Here is a 22,159-nt window from a genome sequence, read left to right on the forward strand (position 1 = left end):
GTTTTGCCGTTGGGGAGGGTCATAGAACAAAGCGATATAGTGATATTCGGTCATTGGTACTTGAAAGTGGAGTCACCACAACACTCCCCCGCCCCTCCCCCCCGCCCCTCACCTTCACATCCCCTTTTCCCTCTCACCTCAACATCCCCCTTTCCCTCTCACCTCAACATCCCCCTTTCCCTCTGACCTCAACCTCCCCCTTTCCCTCTCGCCTCAACCTTCCCCTTTCCCTCTCGCCTCAACATCCCCCATTTCCCTCTCACCTCAACATCCCCCTCTGGCCTCTGACCTCAACATCCCAATTCCCCACTCACCTCAACATCCTCCTTTCCTGCTCTCACCTCAACATCCCCTTTGCCTCTCACCTCAACATCCCTCTTTCCTTCTCACCTCAATATCCCTCTTTCCCTCTGACCTCCATCTCCCCTTTCCCTCTCAACTCAACATCCGCCTTTCCCTCTTGCCTCAACACCCCCTTTCCCTCTCACCTCAACTTCCCCCTTTCCTTCTCACCTCAACATCTCCCTTTCCCTCTCACCTCAACATCTCTCTCACCTCAACATCCCCCTTTCCCTCTCACCTCAAGATCCCCTTCCCCTCTCACCTCAGCCTCCCCGTTTCCCTCTCACATAACGAATCCACCTCTACACACCACTTTCACACTCACACTCCAACCCCCCACGCCTCCTATCTAGCAAAGGATGCAGAGTGAAGGCACATGGTGACAATGGAAACATTTGTAAAGTAGTGGATAGCTAGAATCTGAAATGTAGGGCCCGATTTTACCATTGTGTCACACCTGTTTTCGGGCCGCACCCGCGTCTGCACAGATGCCCACATTACTGAGGCCTAGGAATGGCCGCAATCTGATTCGCGCCTGAAACAGGTGCAACGGCGATTTAAATGTATTTGCATCCATTTCAATTGAATTAATGAACTGTCTGCTCAACTTTACCAGCATTTCCCCTTTACCGTCGCGTTCCCGCATCCAGATTCAGCGAGAAACAGACATGCTCGGCAAAAAGTCTGTTTTGGGCGCTCCAGCTGCTCAAGAGGTATGTTCAGAGCTTCCAGCGGCTCTCTGACTCAGATGGGAGGGGGGGGGGGCGGGCGGGGAGGGGGGACAGATCGCTCTCTGGTTGGGGGAGGAGGGCAGAGGGAGGCCAGATTGTCGTCTGGTGCGGTGGGGGGGGGGGGGGGGGGGAAGGCGGGCCCGATCATTCCCTGCTGGGGGGGGGGGGGGGAGATGGGTCAGATGTATCTCTGGTGTGGGAGGGGGCAGATCACTGTCTGGTGGTGGGGGGGGGGGAAGGGAGGGCAGATCGCTCTCCGGTTGCGGGGGTGGGGGGAGGAGGGCAGATCACTCTCTGGCAGGGGAGGAGGAGGGCAGAGGGAGGCCAGATTGTCGTCTGGTGCGAGGGGGAGGGGGGGGGGAAGGCGGGCCCGATCATTCCCTGGTCGGGGGTGGGGAGGGGGCGGGGTGGGAGACAGGTCAGATGTATCTCTGGTGGGGGGGGGGGGGGGGAGATCACTGTCTGGTGGTGGGTGGGGCTGGGGAAGAGGAAGGAGGCCTGATCGTTTTCAGGTGTGGGGAGGAGGGCGGGAGGAAGGTCCAATGGATCTCTGGTGGGTGGGGGGGGGGGGGGGGCATGGGCAGGGTGTCTGCTGCCACTCGGCGGGCGACCAGTGTGGGAGAAAGGGGGCAGAGAGTCGCGATCGGTCTGGGTAGCGGCGGGAGGGGTGGTGGGTGGATAAGGGGAACAGTTATGTTGTAGGGGTAGGGGTGATACCTGTGGGGGACATTGCTCCCGGGCTGCTTTATCTGCTTTTTACGGCCCGGGAGCAATGTGACAGCGGCACGATGTTCATTTTTTATTTCTAACTGTGCATGCGCAGTTCGGAGCTCCAATTATTTCGTGTGCAATAAGCCCCGCCCACAGCACGATTTGGACTCGCGATTTTTTTCCAGGCTAAATGCGTATGGGGGCGCCTGAGAATAGGTTTCCAAGTTGGGTCTGAATTGCGCCCAGATTCAGCACTTAGAATCAAAATAGTAAAATCGGGCCCGCAGTGGCTCACCATGAGGTGGAAGCAGATTCAATCGAGCATTTCAAGAGGAAATGGGAAGCTGAAGGGTAAATATTTTCAGGGTTATGAAATGAGAGATACACCAAATCAGCCAAAATCTTATCGTCTGGATAACCAGTCTCCAGGGCTGAATGATCTCTTACCTGGACATATATATTTTTCCTCCCTCCCCCCTCCACGATTGCACTTCTTAGTGAATGCTTGACGGACGAGTGCAGAGACACAGTCCTATGTCTAATTGGTGCTGTACCTGACCTGAGAGAGATGCATAAGCTGTGTAGAGTGACGTCATTCTGTATGCAATCGCTCACCCCACGCAACCCCTCACTCCCAGCCCTCAAACTTTAACACCAATCTTCTTGTCACTCGCTGCACAATTACATCACTGAATTCCTTTTATGATCAATATATACCCAGGTCGATGTCTGACATCAGTCCTACTGTCATTACCCTCCAGGTGCATCACTGACTTCATTCTTATTGTCCAAACAGACAAACAAAGCACCGCTCACCTCAATTTTACTCTCGCTAGTTATTCCATGTAATCTCCACATTACAAGATCGATTAAGGACAACACAGCAAGAGTGTTACACAAACTGCCTCAAACACCTGAAGATTTCCGTCAATCTTTCCGATCCTAGGCTAACATAATCAATACAAAGATTGAAATCAGAACTTAGTCTCTTCCTCACGAATACACTTGATTTAACTAATTGCTGAACAGAGCATCTATTTCAGGTCAGGCAAAGGTCACGGTATGGAAGCATGATGCTAAATATCAAAATTATCTGATTTCTCCATAACGCATGCGAGGTTGTTTTGGCCAGTTATTAGCAGTCGGTCCAAACTGAGGGAGCTGATTGCAGCTCAGAAAAGAGAACATAAATTCTGTGGAGTGAAAGGAGATCTTTGGATCATTTAAATGAAGAGAAATGTATGAATTAACCAGGGTCCAATTCAGATCATTCATACAAACCAATCCAATCACATCATGACAAGTACCCGACGGGATTTAAAATAAAGATATAAGATGGATGTCAACATGTATAAAAAGGTTTGGATAAAAAGGGGTTAATGTTGCCGTTCAGTGACTGGATCAAATGTTATTCACCTTGAGATCTCAATAATATTCCTTACAGTGAGTAGAAGAAGCAGCTTTCGAAATGTTTTTCAATTAAGTTGTATAAGATCACAAAATGCAGCTTTACGATTTGTACAGATACAATAATGTACAATAATGGTTGGAATGCGAGTCTTTACAGGTAATCAAGTCTTTAACCTGGTGTTGTGAGACTGCTAACGCTGTTTTAATGACAGTAAGAAGACTCGCCATACCAGGTTACAGTCCAACAGGTTTATTTGGTAGCACCAGTTTTTGGAGGGTCGCTCTTTCTTCAGATAACTAAGGTGTTGTGTTCACAAACAGGGCATATGTAGACACAAACTCAATTTACAAGATAATGGTTGGAATGCGAGTCTTTACAGGTAATCAAGTCTTAAAGGTACAGACAAGGTGAGAGGAGACAGGGTTAAGCACAGGTTAAGGAGGTGTGTATTGTCTCCAGCCACGACAGTTAGTGAGATATTGCAAGCCCAGGCAAAGCGTGGGGGTTCCAGATAGTGTGACATGAACCCAAGATCCCTGTTGAGCCATCCTCATGTGTGCGGAACTTGGCTATCAGTTTCTGCTCAGTGATTCTGAGTTGTCGTGTGTCGTTAAGGCCGCCTTGGAGAATGCTTACCTGAAGATCAGAGGCTGAATGCCCGTGACCGCTGAAGTGTTCGCCGACACGAAGAGAACATTGCCTGGTGATTGTCGAGCGTTGTTCATTCATCCATTGTCATGGTGTTTGCATGGTCTTCCCAATGTACCATGCCTCGCGATAGCCTTTCCTGTAGCGTTTCAGGTAGACAATGTTGGCCGAATCACAAAAGTATGTATTGTGTATCTGGTGGATCATGTTCTCACGTGAGATGATGGCATCCATGTCGATGATCCAACATGTCTTGCAGAGGTTGCTGTGGCAGGGTTGTGTGGTGTCGTGGTCACTGTTCTCCTAAAGGCTGGGTACTTTGCTGCGCACAGTTGTCTGTTTGAGGTTGAAGGCAAGAAGTGCAGGTGTGTGGGGATGGCCTTGGTGAGATGTTCGTCTTCATCGATGACATGTTGAAGGCTCCGGAGAAGATGTCGTAGCTTCTCTGCTCCCGGGAAGTACTGGACGACGAAGAGTACCCTGTCCACCGTGCCCCATGTTTGTCTTCTGAGGAGGTCGGTGCGGTTTTTTACTGTGGCGCATCGGAACTGGCGATTGATGAGTCGAGCACCATATCCTGTTCTTATGAGGGCGTTTGGTGTATCTTCGTTTTTCAAGGGGCAGTGTCGAGATGAGATGTATCTGTGTTGAACTGTGCTTCACTCATAACTGAGAATGTTTTTATTTGGCAAGGCACAGCGAGTTCAGAACTGTATTTAGTGATGTGTTGCACCTGAATCGAGGATTTGTGTTTGGACTGTGGAGAGGAATGTAATCTGTTTATCACGCCCTGTCCTACACATGCACTAGAAGTCAGTGTTTGGACAGTGCAGAGGGTCATTTTTTATATGCATCTCACCTTGTCCTACACCATCACTGGAGCATAACATTTGGGATAATAAGTGCAGAGGGAGATTTTCTGTGTATGTGAGACTGTGCTGCATCTACAATCAGGGTATTTGATGGGACAGTGTCGAGGCCCTACCATTGTAAATGTTCGATGGGAGCAACATTGCGGGCAGTCTGACCTGAAATTTGATTATGGGACCATGATTAATTCTCTGAATTGAACCTGCAGTTTACCAGCCACGGGAGAGTCAGGGTGTGCAGATTAGATTGCGTGGGGGTGAGGGGCATTAGCCTGACACTATAGCTCTGTAACTAACATTGGATTGTTTGATGGGATGGTGCAGATGAGATTTGCTCTTTGTTTAGCGGCGCTGTCTCTGTCCCCCTCACTCTGCATGGTATAGTGAAGAGAGAGGTTGACTTTGCAACTAACCCCCGCTGCAAATATCCTGTGAGTGTTTACTGGAGCAGTGTATATTAATATAATGCCATGATATTGTCCGCCTCTCATCTCAACATCCTCTCTCATCTGAAAACTCCCCCGTCACGTCAATGCTACCCCCTCACCTCAAAAATTACTGACCAACTTCAAACACAACGAGCACAACTCCAAACTCAACTTCTCACCTGAACACCCCCTCCCACATCAACACTCTCCCTCTCTCCTCAAAACTCACTCTCTCACCTCAATATTCACCCTCACCTCATCAGTTTCAACATCACCTCAACATTCCCCTCTCAACTCAACACAGCCTCCCAACTCAGCGCTCCCTCTTTCACCTCAAGAATCATCCAGTCCTGCTCAACATACTCCCTCCCTCACCTCAACAATTTTCCCCCTCTGAATACTCAGCCACACGTCAAGATTCCCCTCTCAATTCACCACTCTCCCTCTCACCTCAGCACTCTCCCTCTCACCTCAGTACTCTCCCTCTCACCTCAACATGCCCATCAGCACTCAGCATCTCACCTCAACACTACCTACTCTCTCTTTCATACTCTCCCTCTCACCTCAAGCCCACTTAACACAACACTCCTCCTCTGAAGTCCACACCCCCATCTCAACCATAGAATGTGTATAGGTGGTGCTTGGCAACAGAGGCAAAATGAGGAAATGTTTGTAAATAGTGAGTGGCAGAGTGGCCTCCTACGTCTCTTATTTGTTTATGGGTACCGTAAAAGAAATGTTATTCTATACCCGACCTTGCACATTCCCTGTCCTGGGAGTATTGTTTGGGACAGTGTAGAGGGAGCTTTAGTCTTCATCGAAGCCCCGTCTTGTACCTGTCCTGGGAGTGTTTGGCTAAGACATTGCAGACGGAGCTTTACTCTGCATTCTGCCCCCGTTTTGTACTTGTCCTGGGAGTGTTTGATGGGGATAGTTTAGAGAGAGCTTTACCCTGTATCTAACCGCCTGCTGTGCCTGTCCTGGGCGTGTGTGATGGGTGCAGTGTAGAAGAAGATTTACTCTGTATGTAACCGCGTGCTATACGTGTCCTGGGAGCGTTTGTTGGGGACAGTATAGAGGGAGATTTGCTCTATATCTAAGCCCGTGTTGTACCTGTCTTGGGAGTGTTTGGTGGGGACAGTGTAGAGGGAGATTTACTCAGTATCTCTCCCCGTGCTGTACATGTCCTGGAAACATTGTTTGGGACAGTGCAGAAGAAATTAAATTCTGTATCGAACACCGTTCTCTACCTGTCTGGGAGTGTTTATTGTGTGACTTTAAAGCACGATTTGCTCTGTATCTAAGCTCAAAATGCGCTTGTCTTTTCATTGGTTCCTTGTGGCAGCATAGAAGGATCTAATATTATCTCTATCCCCACGAATGTACTTCCCTGTGGACGTTTGGGGGAGTTATTTGTTTCATCCGTGGGACATGGGCGTCGCCAGCATTTATTGCCCATCCATATTTGCCCTTGTTCAGAGGGCAGTTGAGAGTCAACCACATTGGTGTGGCTCTGGTGTCACATGGAGGCCAGACCAGGTAAGGACCAGAGATTTCGTTCCCTAACGGACATTACTGAACAAGATTCTTTTTTCCCCCTTTTTTCCCCCTGTCAATCGACAATGGTTTCACGGTCCAAAGAAGATTCTTAATTCCAGGTTTTTTTTTATTGAATTCAAATTGCATCACCTGCTGTGGTGGGATTCGAACCCGGGTCCCCAGAACATTCGCTGAGATCCTGGATTAATAGTCTAGCGGTAATACCACGAGGCCATCGCCTTGTATCGTGAGCAGGGAATAAGTAGCTGCAATAGGAGAGAAGTCAGTGATGTATTAGTTCGTCTGTTGGTAATTGTGTTTGTGATGTTGCAATTCAGCATGATGCTGAATATCTGAATAATCTGCATCAATATCCGGTTTTTCCATGTCTCGTGTTACATTGTCCTTGGCCAATTATCAGCAGTTGGTCTAAACTGTGAGAGCCGATTCCAGCTCAGAAAAGAGGACAGAAATTCTGTGGAGTGAAAGGAGAACAGTGAATTATGTACATTCACAGTGTAGTGTGACTAATTGATGCAGTACCTGCCCTTCTAGAATTTTATGAGAGTGTAGAGTAAGATTTATTTTGTGTGCAAATCCCCACTATACGCCCCCAACCACACGCCCCCTTGTCTCTTTCCTGGCAGTGTTTGCCGGGGGAAGTGCAGATGGAGAGATAGAGTTTCATTATTTTGTTTTCTGTATGCTACACTTGTCCCAGCATGTGCAGAAATAACCTGACTCTTATTACAACTCGCTATTTAGGAACATCAGTGAGCCACTCTTCTTGTCACTACCTGCGCAGGTTCATCATTGAATTGCTCTGATTATCAAGACACATCCAGATACATGACTGTCCTCACTCCACCTGCCATTACCCTCCAGGAGGATCACCTTCTTCATTCTTATTACCAACAGACGAACTAATACATCACTGACTTCTCTCCTATTGCAGCTACTTATTCCCTGCATCCTCCACATTGCAAGAAAGAATAAAGAAAACACAGCAGCAGTGTTGCACAAAATATCTGAACACCTTAATATTTCCTTCAATCTTTCTGATCCTGGGCTGACATGCACTGCATACAGATTCACAGCGGATCGCTAGTCTGTTCCTCCACGAATACACTTTTTAAAAATAATTCCTGAATAGAGTATCTATTTCAGGTCAAGAAAAGGGTCGCGACGTTGAAGCATGATGCTGAATATCTGAATAATCTGCATCAATATCCGGTTTTTCCATGTCCCGTGTTATATTGTCCTTGGCCAATTATCAGCAGTTGGTCTAAACTGTGAGAGAAGATTCCAGCTCAGAAAAGAGGACAGAAATTCTGTGGAGTGAAAGGAGAACATTGAATCATGGAAATAAATATAAATGTATGAATTAATCAAGTTCAATTCACTTTATTCCTGCAGAACGATCGAATTGCAACATCACAAATACTCGATATGGATTTTAAATAAGCATATTAGATGATTGTGTGTATATATATATATAATATATATATATATAAATACATGTATAAACATATTTGGATTAAAAAGGGTTAATGCTGTCGTTCAGTCACTAGAACTAATGTTATTCACCTTGAGATCTCAGTGAATTTGTCTTTTCTATTCCTTACAGTCAGTAGAAGAAGCAGATTTAGAATTTTTTTCAGTTACTTTGTATAAAATACAAAGGTACGTGTACATTTTCCCCAAAATAAATTGTCAGCTGAGTTCAACAAAGCAATCCCCAGCAATTGAACTGCGATTTTCCCCTCATTGTGCGAAGTAAGAGATGTCAACATCGCTGGGAATTTAAGCCCTCTTGTTTAACGCTGACACGCAGATTCACTGCCACTGGGCGATAGACCTGAGCTGCAACTACATTCAGGGTATTTGATGAGACAATGTAGAAGGAGATTTTATGCGTATCGCAGACTGAGCTGGATCGACATACACTATATTTGATGGGGCAGTGTAGAGAGAGATTTTCTGTGTATCTCAGCCCGTGCCGCATCTAAAATCACTGTATTTGACGGGGCAGTGCAGAGAGATCTTAAACCTCTTAAAGCTTGCGGGCTCTCTGGTCTGACTGTGGACTATGGGGCCATGACTAATCCTCTGAAATGAACCTGTACTTTGCCATCCACGGGACTCCAGGTGGCACAGTTTAGAAGGGGTGGTGGTGGGGGTGGGGGGACATTAACCCCACACTGTATATCTGTAACTAACATTGGACTGTTTCATGAGACGGGACAGCTGAGTTTTTCTTTGTGTTTAATGCCACTCTTTCAGCCCCCTCACTTTGTACAGAATACTGAAGAGGCAGATTAACTTTGCACTTAACCCCTGCTGCAAATATCCTGGGAGTATTTGGCGGAATGGTTTGCAGTGATCTAAATCCATGTTGCCCCCCTCACATCAATACGTCCCGTCTCACATCAACGCTCTCCCTCTCATCAATACATACCACTCCCACCTCAACACATCCCTCTCACCTCAAAACACCTCCCATCACCTCAACCCTCCTCATCTCACTTCAATACTCACACTCTCCCTCAACTTTCTCCCCTCAACTCAACATTCAGCCTCAAAACTCTCCGTCCTGCATCAACACTCCATTCTCACTTCAAAATACCCCCTCCCCTCAACAAAATGCCGCGAACCTCAACACATCCCCTCCCATCCCAACACTACCCACTTCACTTCAAATATCCCTCTCTCAACTCAACACTCACCCGCACTCACCTCCAAACTCACCCTCAGCTCAACACTCCCCTCATATCAACACCCCCCTCTGAAATCTACACTCCTCATTTCAACACCCCCCTCTGACATCGACACTCCCCCTCTCACTTCAAAACCCACACTCTGAGATCAACAGCCCACCCTCCCTCTCAGTTCCTGAGATATTGTCTAAATGAGAGTGGGGGATGATGGGATCTTGCTGAGCTATTTAGTTTCAATTATTCATTGAGTTTTGGTCAATTATTCCCCCAACCATTAACAAGTAAACGAATGTGCATGTTTCTGAGAGATTGCGCAATTGAGGGTGTATGGGGAAAGGGAAGCCTGGGCACCTGCTGTACTTTCTAAGTTTAAAATTCTTGGATGTTTGTCAGTAACGTACTCTTTCTGCCTTCCCTGGGAATTTTAATTTTGAAGACTGCAATGTGACCTGGAATCTGGGACAAGGGCTTTTCTCCAGAGGCGGATGGATTTGACTGAGTTAATATTTCCATAGTTGCTGCCACGGTATCCAGTACCACAGAGAACAGTTGAGGCCAAAACATTATGTGATTTCAAAAATGATTTAGATATGGATCTTGTGGTTAAAGGGATCAAGGGATATGGGGAAGGTGGGATCATGGCATTGAATTTAATGATCAGTCATGGTTATAATGAATGGTGAGGTCGTCTCAAAAGGGCCAAATGGACTATTCCTGATTGTATTTTCTGTATATGTTCCTGCTTGTGAAACCTGATGGGAGTGTGAGTGGTGAGGAAGATGTTAAGTAGCTTTAAGGTGATTTTAGCAGGTCGATTGAGTGGGCAAAATAGCAGATGCAGTGCAATGTGGATGAGGGTGAATTTATCAATTTTGGATGAAAAACAGAATGACAGAGTATTCTTCAAATAGGGACAGAATCTATATTAGAAAATTCAGAAGAGATTAGAACCGTGGAATTATTAGCCCAGGATTGACAAATGTACATTCTGAAACAGGAGAGTGCCTCACAACTTCAATTATCTGAATCTCTGTTACCCCATGCTCTACATATTACAATTGCTCTGTCCCCTCTATGTGTGTTGAGATAGAATCATAGAACCCTACAGTGCAGAAGGAGGCCATTCGGCCCATCGAGTCTGCACCGACCACAATCCCATCCAGGCCCTATCCCCACAACCCCATGTATTTACCCTAGCTAGTTCCCCTGACATAAGGGACAATTTAGCATGGCCAGTCCACCTAACCCGCACATCTTTGGACTGTGGGAGGAAACTGGAGCACCCGGAGGAAACCCAGGCCGACACGGGGAGAATGTACAAACTCCACACAGACAGTGACCCAAGCCAGGAATCGAACACGGATCCCTGGCGCTGTGAGGCAGCAGTGCTAACCACTGTGCTACCATCCTGCCCCAAGATGTGGAAAGTTATTGAGGCATTGTTAAATAATTTCATTCTCCTGGGACGTTTCCTGTGAAACAGGATCTGCAAAGAAATGGAACCGAAGTCATGGCTTCCTTAATCGCCAAAGCCTGAATCTCCCATTCAGACAAAGTTATGTTTGTCTGAAGATACAATTCCTTTGTGTAGAAATGCGACATTCCCCAACACAATTGTTGACATATTTTCAGAATGAGAAGAGGGAGAGAGAAGAAGAGAGGGAGAGAAGTGGAGAGGAAAGGAAAGAAAGAGGGAGCTGGGAGGGAGAGAACGGAAGAGGATGGAGAGAAGGAGGCGCAAGGGAGTCACGGGCCGAGGGAGGGAGAGAATGGAAGAGGAAGGGAGAGAATGGGGGAGGGAGGGAGTCATGGGCCGAGGGAGGGAGAGAATGGGGGAGGAAGGGAGAGAATGGGGGAGGGAGGGACGGCGCAAGTGAGCGAGAACAGGGTGAGATAAGGAGAAACGGGGTGACAGAGGGTAGGGGGAAGAGAGGGTGTGAGGAGAGGACAGGGTGGGGAGAGAGGGAGTGAAAGACGAGAGAGATGGAAAGTAGGGGGATGTTGGGAGAGCGAGTGAACAAAAAAAGACAGGAGAGCGAGTTAAATGCAGAATGAAAGACACAAACTGATTTAGGGAAGCGGGCTTAAAGGAGGCAGAGGATCAGCCTTTTAATTCTGACGGTCCCAGGGAGCAGGATTTCACTGTCTTTCCTTCTCTCTCTCTCTATTTCTAAACATTGACCAAATGTAAAAAGAAAACAATTCCCTTGTGCCATTTTCATTCACTTTCCTAAGTTTTGGCGGTAAAACGTTCCAGTCTCTCTGTCTCTCCAACTTTTTCCCTGATTGAGAAAAATTGGTGAAGAGAGAGAGTGGGGGGAGGGTCAGGTGGTGGTGGCGGGGTGGGGGGGGGGGGGGTGTAGAGCGGGGGTTGAGGGAAATACAGGCATTGACAGCGAAACAGAGGTGGGGGTGAAGTTAGGTGTTGGGATGAAGCACAAGGTCTGCAGCGGGTTTGGGTTGTGGGTCCCCAGTGTGGGGTCAGTGCTCAGCTCCCTGACTCTGCAGAAAAGCCTTAGTCACAGCCCTCTGGGATTTCTGATTTACATAAATCAACAACTAAATCTACAAATAAATAAATGTTGGGAGACTGGTTTTAGAAAGAAGGAAGGGACACTCCTTTTTCCCCGTTTAAATAGGGGAGTTATTTCTTTGTGACTGAGGTGATTTATATTTAGACTCGGAATATTCATGGCTGGGTGGGAGAATCAAATAAGGCGTGAGGCTGGGGGAATAGAAGTTCCCCCCCTCCCCCGTTGTCCTCCCTGGATATGGTCACATTGCTGCCCATGGGATCCTGCTGTGCAGCAATGACAAGAAGACATTCCTGAACTGCAATTTGTAAGCGCCCATCGTGAAAATCGAACTAGCTCAGTGACTGTAAAACACTTGGGAGGGAGGAGGGAGGGATGAAATTAAAATTCCCTAGCCTTGGCAATGGCTTGTTCCCAATTCTGTTATTAGACGGGATGTTGTGAATTGGAAAATTGCCAGGGGCGGGGGTCGGGACGGGACTTTAATATCACTGCCTCTGTCACTCCAGCTTTCTCTCTCTCTATCAACTTATTTCTCTGTTGCATCTTGTTATAAATGTAAAAGATATTCCCAATAACACTTCTTGCTATTCTAATGGATGGGCTATGTGAGGGGAGCTTGGAATAGCAGGGGGTGAGGGAAGAGGCAGGGAAGATTGGAGAATACCCAATGTTGTTCCTTTGTTTCAGAAAGGAAGCAAGGATAATCCAGGTAATTGCAGGCCAATGAGACTTACGTCAGTGGTAGGGAAATTATTAGAGAGGATTCTTCGAGACAGGATTTATTCCAACTTGGAAATAATTGGTCATATTAGCGAGAGGGAACATGGTTTTGTGAAGGGGAGATCGTGTCTTACTAACTTGATTGAGTTTTTTTCGAGCAAGTGACAAATGTGATTGATGAGGGTAGGGCAGTGAATGTTGTCAAATGGACTTCAGTGGGGCCTTTGGTAAGGTCATCATGGCAGACTGGTGCAGAAGGTGAAGTCGCATGGGATCAGAGGTGAGCTGGCAAGATGGATACAGAACTGGTTCGGTCATAGACTTTAACCTGGTGTTGTTAAAACTCTTACTCGGTCACAGAAGACAGAGAGCAGCAGTCAAAGGGTTGTTTCTGAATGGAGGGCTGTGACAAGTGGTGTTCCTCAGGGATCAGTGCTGGGACCTTTGCTATTTGTAATATATATAAATGATGTGGATGAAAATGTAACTGGCTTGATTAGTAAGTTTTGTGGATGACACAAAGGTTGGTAGAATTGTGGACAGCAATGAGGACCATCGGAGGATACAGCAGGATATAGATCGGTTGGTGACTTGTGGGGGAGAGATGGCAGATGGAGGTTAATCTGGACAAATGTGAGGTAATGCACTTTGGAAGGTCAAATAAAGATAGGAAATACACAATAAATGGCAGAACCTTTAAGAAGTTTGATAGGCAGAGGGAAGGGGTGTACACGTACACAGGTCACTGAAAGTGGCAAAACATGTTGAAAAGGTAGTCAAGAAGGCATACGGCATGCTTGCCTTCATCAGTCGGGGTATTGAGTATACAAATTAGCAAGTCGTGCTGCAGCTTTATAGAAACTTTGTTAGGCTAAACTTGGAATATATAGCATTCAATTCTGGTCGCCACACTACCAGAAGGACATGGAGGCTTGGGAGAGTGTACAGAAAAGATTTACCAGCTTGGACCCAGGTATGGAGGGCATTAGCTATGAGGAGAGGTTGGAGAAACTTGCTTTGTTATCACTGGAACGACGGAGATTGAAGGGCAACCTGATAGAAGTCTACAAGATTATCAGGAGGATGCTCACAGTGGATAGTCAGAAGCTTTTTTCCAGGGTGGAAGTGTCATTTAATAGAGGGCATAGGTTTAAGGTATGAGAGGCAAGGTTTAAAGGAGATGTATGAGACTTTTTTTTTACACCGAACGTGGTGGGTGCCTGGAACTCACTGCCGGGTGTGGTAATGGAAGCAGATACGATAATGAGATTTAAGGGGGTGTCTTGTCAAATACATGACTAGGATGTTAAAGAGGGATACGATCCCTAGAAGGGTAGGGAGCTTTAGTTCAGTCAGGCAGCATGGTCGGCACTGGCTTGGATTGCCGTAGGGCCTGTTCCTGTGCTGTAATTCTCTTTGTTCTTTCTTTGTTCTTTTGGTTGGTAGCAGTTGTTCCTTCTCCCCTTTCACTCCTTCCAGCCATCTCTGCGAGGTTTTAGAGCTGGAGAGGATTATTGTGTTTCACCGGAGTGGAGAGAATCCTGTTCTTTGTCCCAAGTTTTAATGCAGTCTCTGTGACAAGGCCTCAATTCAAGCTCTAAGCGCAGGACTCTCAGAATGCCTTTTCCATTTGCTTCATTCCCAAACAATGTCTGTGATGTGGTGAATGGTTAAATGGATATTACTGAGGATTTTCCTGCACTTTCCCACTCATCATTCTCCTTTGAACGCAAGTTATCAGGGATGGAGAGAGAGAGAGAGAGAGCTTCTTTTCCATGTTTCTGATTTGATTTTTTGATTTATTTTGATTTGATTTTTTATTGTCACATGTATCAGTATACAGTGAAAGGTATTGTTTTTTGCACGCAGTACATGCAAAAAGCATAGCATCCATCGTGAAGGAAAGGATAGACAGCAGAATGTAGTGTGACAGTGATAGCTAGGGTGTAGAGAAATATCAACTTAATGCGAGGTAGGTCCTTTCAAAGATCTGATGGCAGCAGGGAAGAAGCTGTTCTTGAGTCAGTTGGTACGTGACCTCAGACTTTTATACAGTTTTCCTGGTGGAAGAAGGGGGAAGAGAGAATGTCCGGAGTGCATGGGGTCCTTAATTATGCTGGCTGCTTTGCTGACGCAGTGGGAATTGTAGCAGTTTTAACCTGTGCCCTCTTTTTAGGTCAAACCAAATAAACAAACTCAGATTAAGTCAGGACAAAGTAAAAGGGGCAGCTCCCCAAAAAGGAGGGGGAACAGCCCAAACAGAAATCAAAGTACAAAGGAAACTTAAAAACATCAAATTAAAATGTGATTATTAGGGTCGATAACGCACCCCAACCCCTGTGGTGCCCAGCGGGCGCGGAAGGCATCAACCACGCCAGTGGACACCGCATGCTCCCTCTCCAGGGACACCCGGCCGCGAACGTAGCTGCGGTAGAGGGGCAGACAGTCAGGATGGACGGCCCCCTCGATCGCCCGCTGCCTGGACCGGTAAATGGCGCATTTCGCCAGGCCCAGGAGCAGGTTCACGAGGAGGTCACCATCCCGACCCTCCCCTCTCCGCACCGGGTGTCCATAGATCAGAAGCGTGGGACTGAAGTGCAAACAAAACATCAATAAAAGGTTCTTTAGGAAAGCATAAAAGGAGTGCAGCCTAAGACACACAACATAGACATGGTCCACGGACTCCACAAGGCCACAGAAAGGGCAGTCTTCGGAGCCCGTGAACCAGTGAATCCTACGGTTGTGCGGCACTGCTGCATGCATCACCCTCCACCCCAGGTTCCCGACGTAATTCGGGGAGATCCCTCCGTAGAGGGACCTCCAGCGGGGACCTCCGCCGCCGGCGGCAACAAGGCCTGCCAAGGTGTATCCGGGTGACAGGCGAGGAGGTGGTAGTGGAAGGTGTGCAGCAGCAGCCCGCACAGGAAATGCCTCCGCGCGGTAGAAAAAGGCACGGAGGACATTTCCGCGAGGCGGCTCAGGCTGTGGGGCACCTCACCCAGGGAGGGGGGGGGTTCAGGTTTTGGGCCAATGTGGAATTCCGCCCGAACAGGGGAACGCTTGGGTGGGATCCCACCGCACGCCTGCGCTGCCTCGAGTTTGCGTGCAGTTTCGGGGCCGAGCACGACCATCCTAAGGTCTAGGATGGCTTTGGCCGCGTGCCAGACGGTCGTCCCTGCGCGCTCAGCCAGCATGCGGGGACTCATCCAGCCCGCCCCTCCGCCATCGAGCACGTCCCTGATTCTGGTCACCCCGGCATCCACAGCCCTCCTCTCCGCCAGCCACCTGAAGTCATACGGCTGGAGGAGCGGATTCCTGAGCAGCGGCTCTCGCACGAGAGCCACTACTCCTGACGGGAGGGAGCTGCGTCGCGAGGCGACCGTGTTCCAGACAGTGAGGAGATCCTGGTAAAAGATGGGCAACTCCTGCAGGACAGTCGAAGCACCCCCCAGTTCGATAAGCAGGAGCTGCACGTCATAATTGAGGCCGTGCCACTGGCGGAAGAAATACGTCGCCATGGCACACCATTTTGGAGGGGGCTCAACGTAAAGGTACCTCTGCAGGGCCTGGAGGCGGAAGGTCGCTATCTGAGTGCGGAGGCACACCAGACCTTGTCCGCCCTCCTCAAGCGGGAGATGCAGAACCGCAGCAGGGACCCAGTGCAGTCGATTGTCCCAGAAGAACCACAGGAGGGTTCTCTGGATATCGGCGACAAAGCCAGGGGGAGGGGTCAAAGGGACCAGCCGGTACCACAGCATGGAGGCGACCAGCTGGTTTATGATGCGAACTTGCGCCCCGTAGGACAGCACTCGGAGCAGTCCTGTCCAGCGATTTAGGCGGGCGGAGACTTTGGCCTCCAGCTCCTGCCAGTTCGCCGGCCAGGATTCCTCGGCTGGGCAGAGATGGGCCCCCCAAGTAGAGGAGGTTGGTCCTGCTCCAGGTGAAAGGCCTGAGCTCCTCCGGAATGGGGTCCGTCTCCCAAGGACCAACAAGGGGTCTGGAGCACTTGGCCCAGTTGATCCTGGCGGAGGACGCGGCGGAGTACACCGCCTGGCATTCTCGCATCCTCTGCAGGTCAGCCGGGTCCGTGAACATGAGGAGCACGTCGTCGGCGTAAGCTGACAGGACCACCCCTACGTCCGGTCCGCGCAGGGCCAAACCTGACAACCTCCTCCGCAAAAGGTGCAGGAATGGCTCCACGCATACGGAATACAGTTGGCCGGACAAGGGGCAGCCCTGCCGTACTCCTCTCCCAAAGCGAAGGGGCGCCATCAGGGACCCGTTAACCTTAATCAGACACTCTGCGGCAGAGTACAGTAATCGGATCCGGGCGACAAAATGCGTCCCGAACCCGAATGCCCGCAGAGTCCCGAGTAAATACTCATGCTCCACCCTGTCGAACGCCTTCTCCTGATCTAATGACAAGAAGGTGCCCGACAGACCAGCCCTCTGGGTATGATGGATTAGGTCCCGGACCAGGTGGTGGTTGTCGTGTATGCAACGGCCCGGGACCGTGTAGGACTGGTCAGGGTGGATCATGTGGTCCAGCACGGATCCAAGGTGTGAAGCCATAGCCCTGGCAAAGATTTTATAATCCGTGCTGAGGAAACCTGTGCTTATTGCTGAAACATTGAGTTGAAAATGTATGTTGAGTTGTGCCGTTTTCTGTGTTTTATTTTTTAACTGTCCTTGCTTTTGTCAGTTTTACCAATTTAATTACCTTTTATCCCGAGGAATATGAATTTTGAAAACTGGAAGGAGTCGAAGATCCATAATGGGAATGATTATAACCAAGGAGAGGGAGAGGAAGTTCTTCTAGAGAGAGAACTGACTGAGGCCTGTTCCACAGGCTTCACCAGGGTGAGTTGTGTCTGATTATTACCGCGATCAAGGATTAATTTTATTCTCTAAGGGAGAGGGAGTGAGTGAGTTACAAGCTGAGATACATTTTTATTTGGATGGTACTGAGAGATTGTGTAACTGAGAGAACAGGCATGGCCCTTGTCCAATTTAGTTTAAATATTTTCCAATGTTTTAATCAATGCTTTTTCTCTTTTTTCTCGAGGAATTTGAATTTTGAAGACTGCAATGTGATTCATAATCCTTGGACAAGGGCTTTTCTCCGGAGGAGATTGGATGGACTGTGGCCTGCTGCATCGTCTTCACCCACATGCTCTGTTGTCTGTATATTCCCACGATGCAGGCTTAATTTTAATTTTAATTTCAATTCCTCAAGTAAACCAGTTCCTGTTAGATTATGTGGGTGTACCTGGAGTTTAAAAGCCTGGAGTTAAAATAGTCTCACATTGCAATCAGCCACAATCACTTTAACCCTGTGGTGGCTAACAAAGAGGCAATTGAATATCTGAAATATGAAGCTATCTAAATGTTTGTTATGATTTCAAAATAAAAGGGGTGGGAGACACACTGACAAAGCTGACGGTTGAAAAAGATTCACAGAGGCTATGACAAGTCAGTTTTCGGAAGCTCAGAGACAACATTTATCTATCCATCTCCAAATTCCTTCCCATTCTGTCTCTCCTCCCAGCTTTTCTGTTTCTTTTATTTTCCTGATTGATTCCTGTCTGTCTCTCTTTCCATTCTACTCACCAATTCTATACGTCTTCTCCTTTTCTTCCCTTATCTCTCTCTCTCTCACCAGCCCCTTAATCTCAGGTTACAGCTTTCTTCCCCATCTCCAGATTTCTCCACATACCTGTCTAACTCCCTCCAACATTTCAGTTTGCGATGGTTGGGTGTTTTGTTTTGTTCATTTGGGGAACATGGGCGTCTCTTGTGGGCCAGAATTAATTGACCATCCCCATCGTAGAACTGAATCCCTACAGTGCAGAAGGAGGCCATCCGGCCCATCGGCTCCACAATGACGACAATCCCACCGAGCCCTATCCTCATAACACCATGCATTTACCCTAACTAGACCCGCTGACACTAAGGGACAATTCAGCATGGCCAATCTACCTAACTCACACATCTTTGGAAAGTGGGAGCAAACTGGAGCATCTGGAGGAAAGCTCTGCAGACTCGGGTAGAACGTGCAAACTCCACACAAACAGTGACCAAGTTGGGAATCGAACACGAGTCCATGGTTCTGTGAAGCAGCAGTGCTAACCATTATGCCAGCATGCCACCCACTTTAGAAAACACTCAGGTGTCCCTGAACGAAATCGCTTGCGAGGCCATTTCGGAGAACAGTTGAGGGTCAACCACATTGCTGTGGCTCTGGAATGACATTCCGACCAGACCAGGTAAGAACGGTATATTTCCTTTGCTAAAGGACATTCGTGGAGAAGGTGGAGGGTCAGTGGGTGGAGAGAGACATTGGAAGTGAGAGAGAGAGAGAGTGAAAGGGAGAAAGAGAGAGGGAGAGATTGTTGGGGGCAGGGAAGAGTGTGAGGGAACACTGGAATTTACAGTAAAACAGGTGGGGGTGTGGTTAGGGAGTGAGAAGAGACACTGTCTCCAGTGTGGGCTCATTGCTCAGCTCCCAGTCTCCGGAGAAAAGCCTCAGCCACAACCCACTGGGATTTCTGTCTCACAGAAAAAAAATGAACGAATGAAAGCTGCGAGTCTGATTTCAAAAATCATCGAAAGGAATAATCCCCATTCTCCTCTCCGGATATGGTCACATTGCTGTCCATGGGATCTTGCTGTGCATCAATGACCAGCATCGTTTCCTCAACTGCAACTTGTAACCACACAATTTAAAAATCAAACTAGCTCAGTGACTGTACATCACTAGGGAGGGAAGAGGGAGGGATAAAACTAAAAGTCCCCGACCTTGGTAAAGCCTTATTCTCAAACCCAGAGGCCTGTTTCTGTTTTTACACAGGGCAGTATGATTTGGAAGATTGCTGGGGTGGGCAGTGGGATTCAGTGTCCCGACCTCTGTCACTCCAGCTTTCGCTCTCTCTGCATCTATTCCTTTCTACGTTGCATCTTTTAATAAATGTTTGAGCCATTCCCAAATTGATTTGTTGTTGTTTTAGGGGAGGGAGTGGCGGTGTGAGGAGAAGGTTGAAGAGATGGGGTTGAGAAACACTGGTTCACTTTTCCCTTTCGCTCTATCCAGCCCTGACTGGGCCTTTCTGTTTCCTTGGGGTGGGGACATATGTCTTTTTTTCCAACTATTAATGAGAGAGTGAGCAAAGACACAGTGGTAGGGAGCAGAGGTAAGGAACATTGTGTGGTGGGGCGGGGGGGGGGGGGGGGGGGGCAAGGGGTGGGGGGGAGGTGGAGTAGTGTTCGGGTGAACTCTGCTATTCAGTCACAGCCCAGCTGCCCATTCTGTGGGGAATAGAGCCTCATCCACATCCCCCCAGAAGGTTGGATTTGCAAATAGCCACTGTAATTGAGGATCAATCTATGTTGGTGTTTTCTAAAAATTTTGCCCTGCCTCATGTTTTAATTAATTCACATGTTTCAAATAATTCACACCGACAACGTTTTGTTTGAAATCAGGCTGCTACCACATTGCAGTGTGTGTGTGTGTGCCCCAGACCTTGCTGTGCAGAATGCCCAGTGGGATTCTTGAAATGACCCATCAGTGAGCACACTTCCTGCGACAAAAACAACCCATGATTCACTTGTAACTGAGGTGGCAGCGGAGGGTGGGGGGTGGGGAGGGGGGGAGGGGGGAGGGAATGGGGGAGGGGGGGTGGGGGGGGTGGGACTTCCGGGGGGGGGGCTACTTTTTAGAACCATAAGCTCAAATTAGAGCATAAGACATAGGAGCAGAATTAGGCCACTCAGCCCATTGAGTCTGCTCTGCCATTCAATCATGGCTGACATTTTTCTCATCCCCATTCTCTTGCCTTTTCCCCATAGCCCCTGATCACCTTATTCATCAAGAACCTACCTATCTCTGTCTTAAAGACACTCAATGACCTGGCCTCCACAGCCTTCTGCTGCAAAGAGTTCCACAGTTTCACCACTCTCTGGCAGTAGAGATTCCTCCTCATCCCTGTTTTAAAGGATCATCCCTTTCGCTTGAGATTGCTTGATTTTGATTTGATTTGATTTGATTTATTATTGTCACATGTATTAACATACAGTGAAAAGTTGTTTCTTGCGCACTATACAGATAAAACTTACCGTTCATAGAGAAGGAAACGAGGGAGTGCAGAATGTAGTGTTACAGGCATAGCTAGGATATAGAGAAACGTCAACTTAATGCAAAGTAAGTCCATTCAAAAGTGTCACAGCAGCAGGGAAGAAGCTGTCCTCGAGTCGGTTGGTACGTGACCTCAGACTTTTGTATCTTTTTCCCAAAGGAAGAAGGTGGAAGAGAGAATGTTCAGGGTGTGTGGCATCCTTAATTATGCTGGCTGTTTTGCCGAGGCAGCAGGAAGTGTAGACCGAGTCAATGGATGGGAGGCTGGTTTGCGTGATGGATTGTGCTACATTCATGACCTTTTGTAGTTCCTTGAGGCCTTCAGCAGAGCAGGAGCCATACCAAGCTGTGATACAACAAGAAATAATGCTTTTTATTGTGCATCTGTAAAAGTTGATGAGAGTCGTAGCTGACATGCCAAATTTCCTTCGTCTTCTGAGGAAGTAGAGGCGTTGGTGAGCTTTTTTAACTATAATGTCGTTATTGGGGGACCAGGACAGGTTCTCTGGTTCTAGTTTTTTCTAATAGTGGAAACATCCCCTCCACATCCACTCTATCCAGGCCTCGCCGCATCATTAAAGTTTCAATAAGATCCCCCCTAATCCCTCTAAACTCCAATGATTACAGACCCAGAGTCTTCAATCATCCCTCATACGAAAAGTTCTTCATTCCAGGGGTCATTCTTGTGAACCTCCTCTGGAGCCATTCCAAGGCCAGCACATCATTCCTTACATATGGGTCCCAAAACTGCTCAGAATACTCCAAATGGGATCTGACCAGAGCCTTATACAGCCTCAGAAGTAGATCCCTACTCTTGTATTCTAGCCTTCGCGACATAAATGCTAACATTGCATTTGCCTTCCAAACTGCCTATTGAACCTGCTTGTTAACCTTAAGAGAATCTTGAACAATGACTCCCAAGTCCGTTTGTGTTTCTGATTTTCAAGTATTTTCCCATTTAGAAAATACTATGCAAACCAGGGACGTTTGGCAGCAGCACGTGAAAAAAAACTCCGGACGTCCTGCCTAATCCCAGCTGCCATCACATGATCCATAGCCCTGAATGTTATAATGTACCAGCCACCCATCCAGGTACTTTTTAAAGGATGTGAGGCAATCCGCCTCTACCACCCTCCCAGGCAGAGCATTCTAGACCTTCACCACCCTCTGTGTAAAAAAAGCTCTTCCTCAAGTCCCGCCTGAACCTCATGCCCCTCACCTTGAACCCTTTGCCTCCTCGTGACTGACCCTTCGAATAAGGGGAACTGTTGCTCCTTATCCACTTTGTCCATTTCCTCATAACCTTGTACATCACGATCAGGCCGCCCCTCAGTCTTCTCTGCCCCAAAGAAACCAATCCAAGCTGATCCAATCT

The sequence above is a fragment of the Mustelus asterias genome, chromosome 25 (assembly GCF_964213995.1).
Source record: "Mustelus asterias chromosome 25, sMusAst1.hap1.1, whole genome shotgun sequence".
NCBI classification, from domain to species: Eukaryota; Metazoa; Chordata; class Chondrichthyes; order Carcharhiniformes; family Triakidae; genus Mustelus; species Mustelus asterias.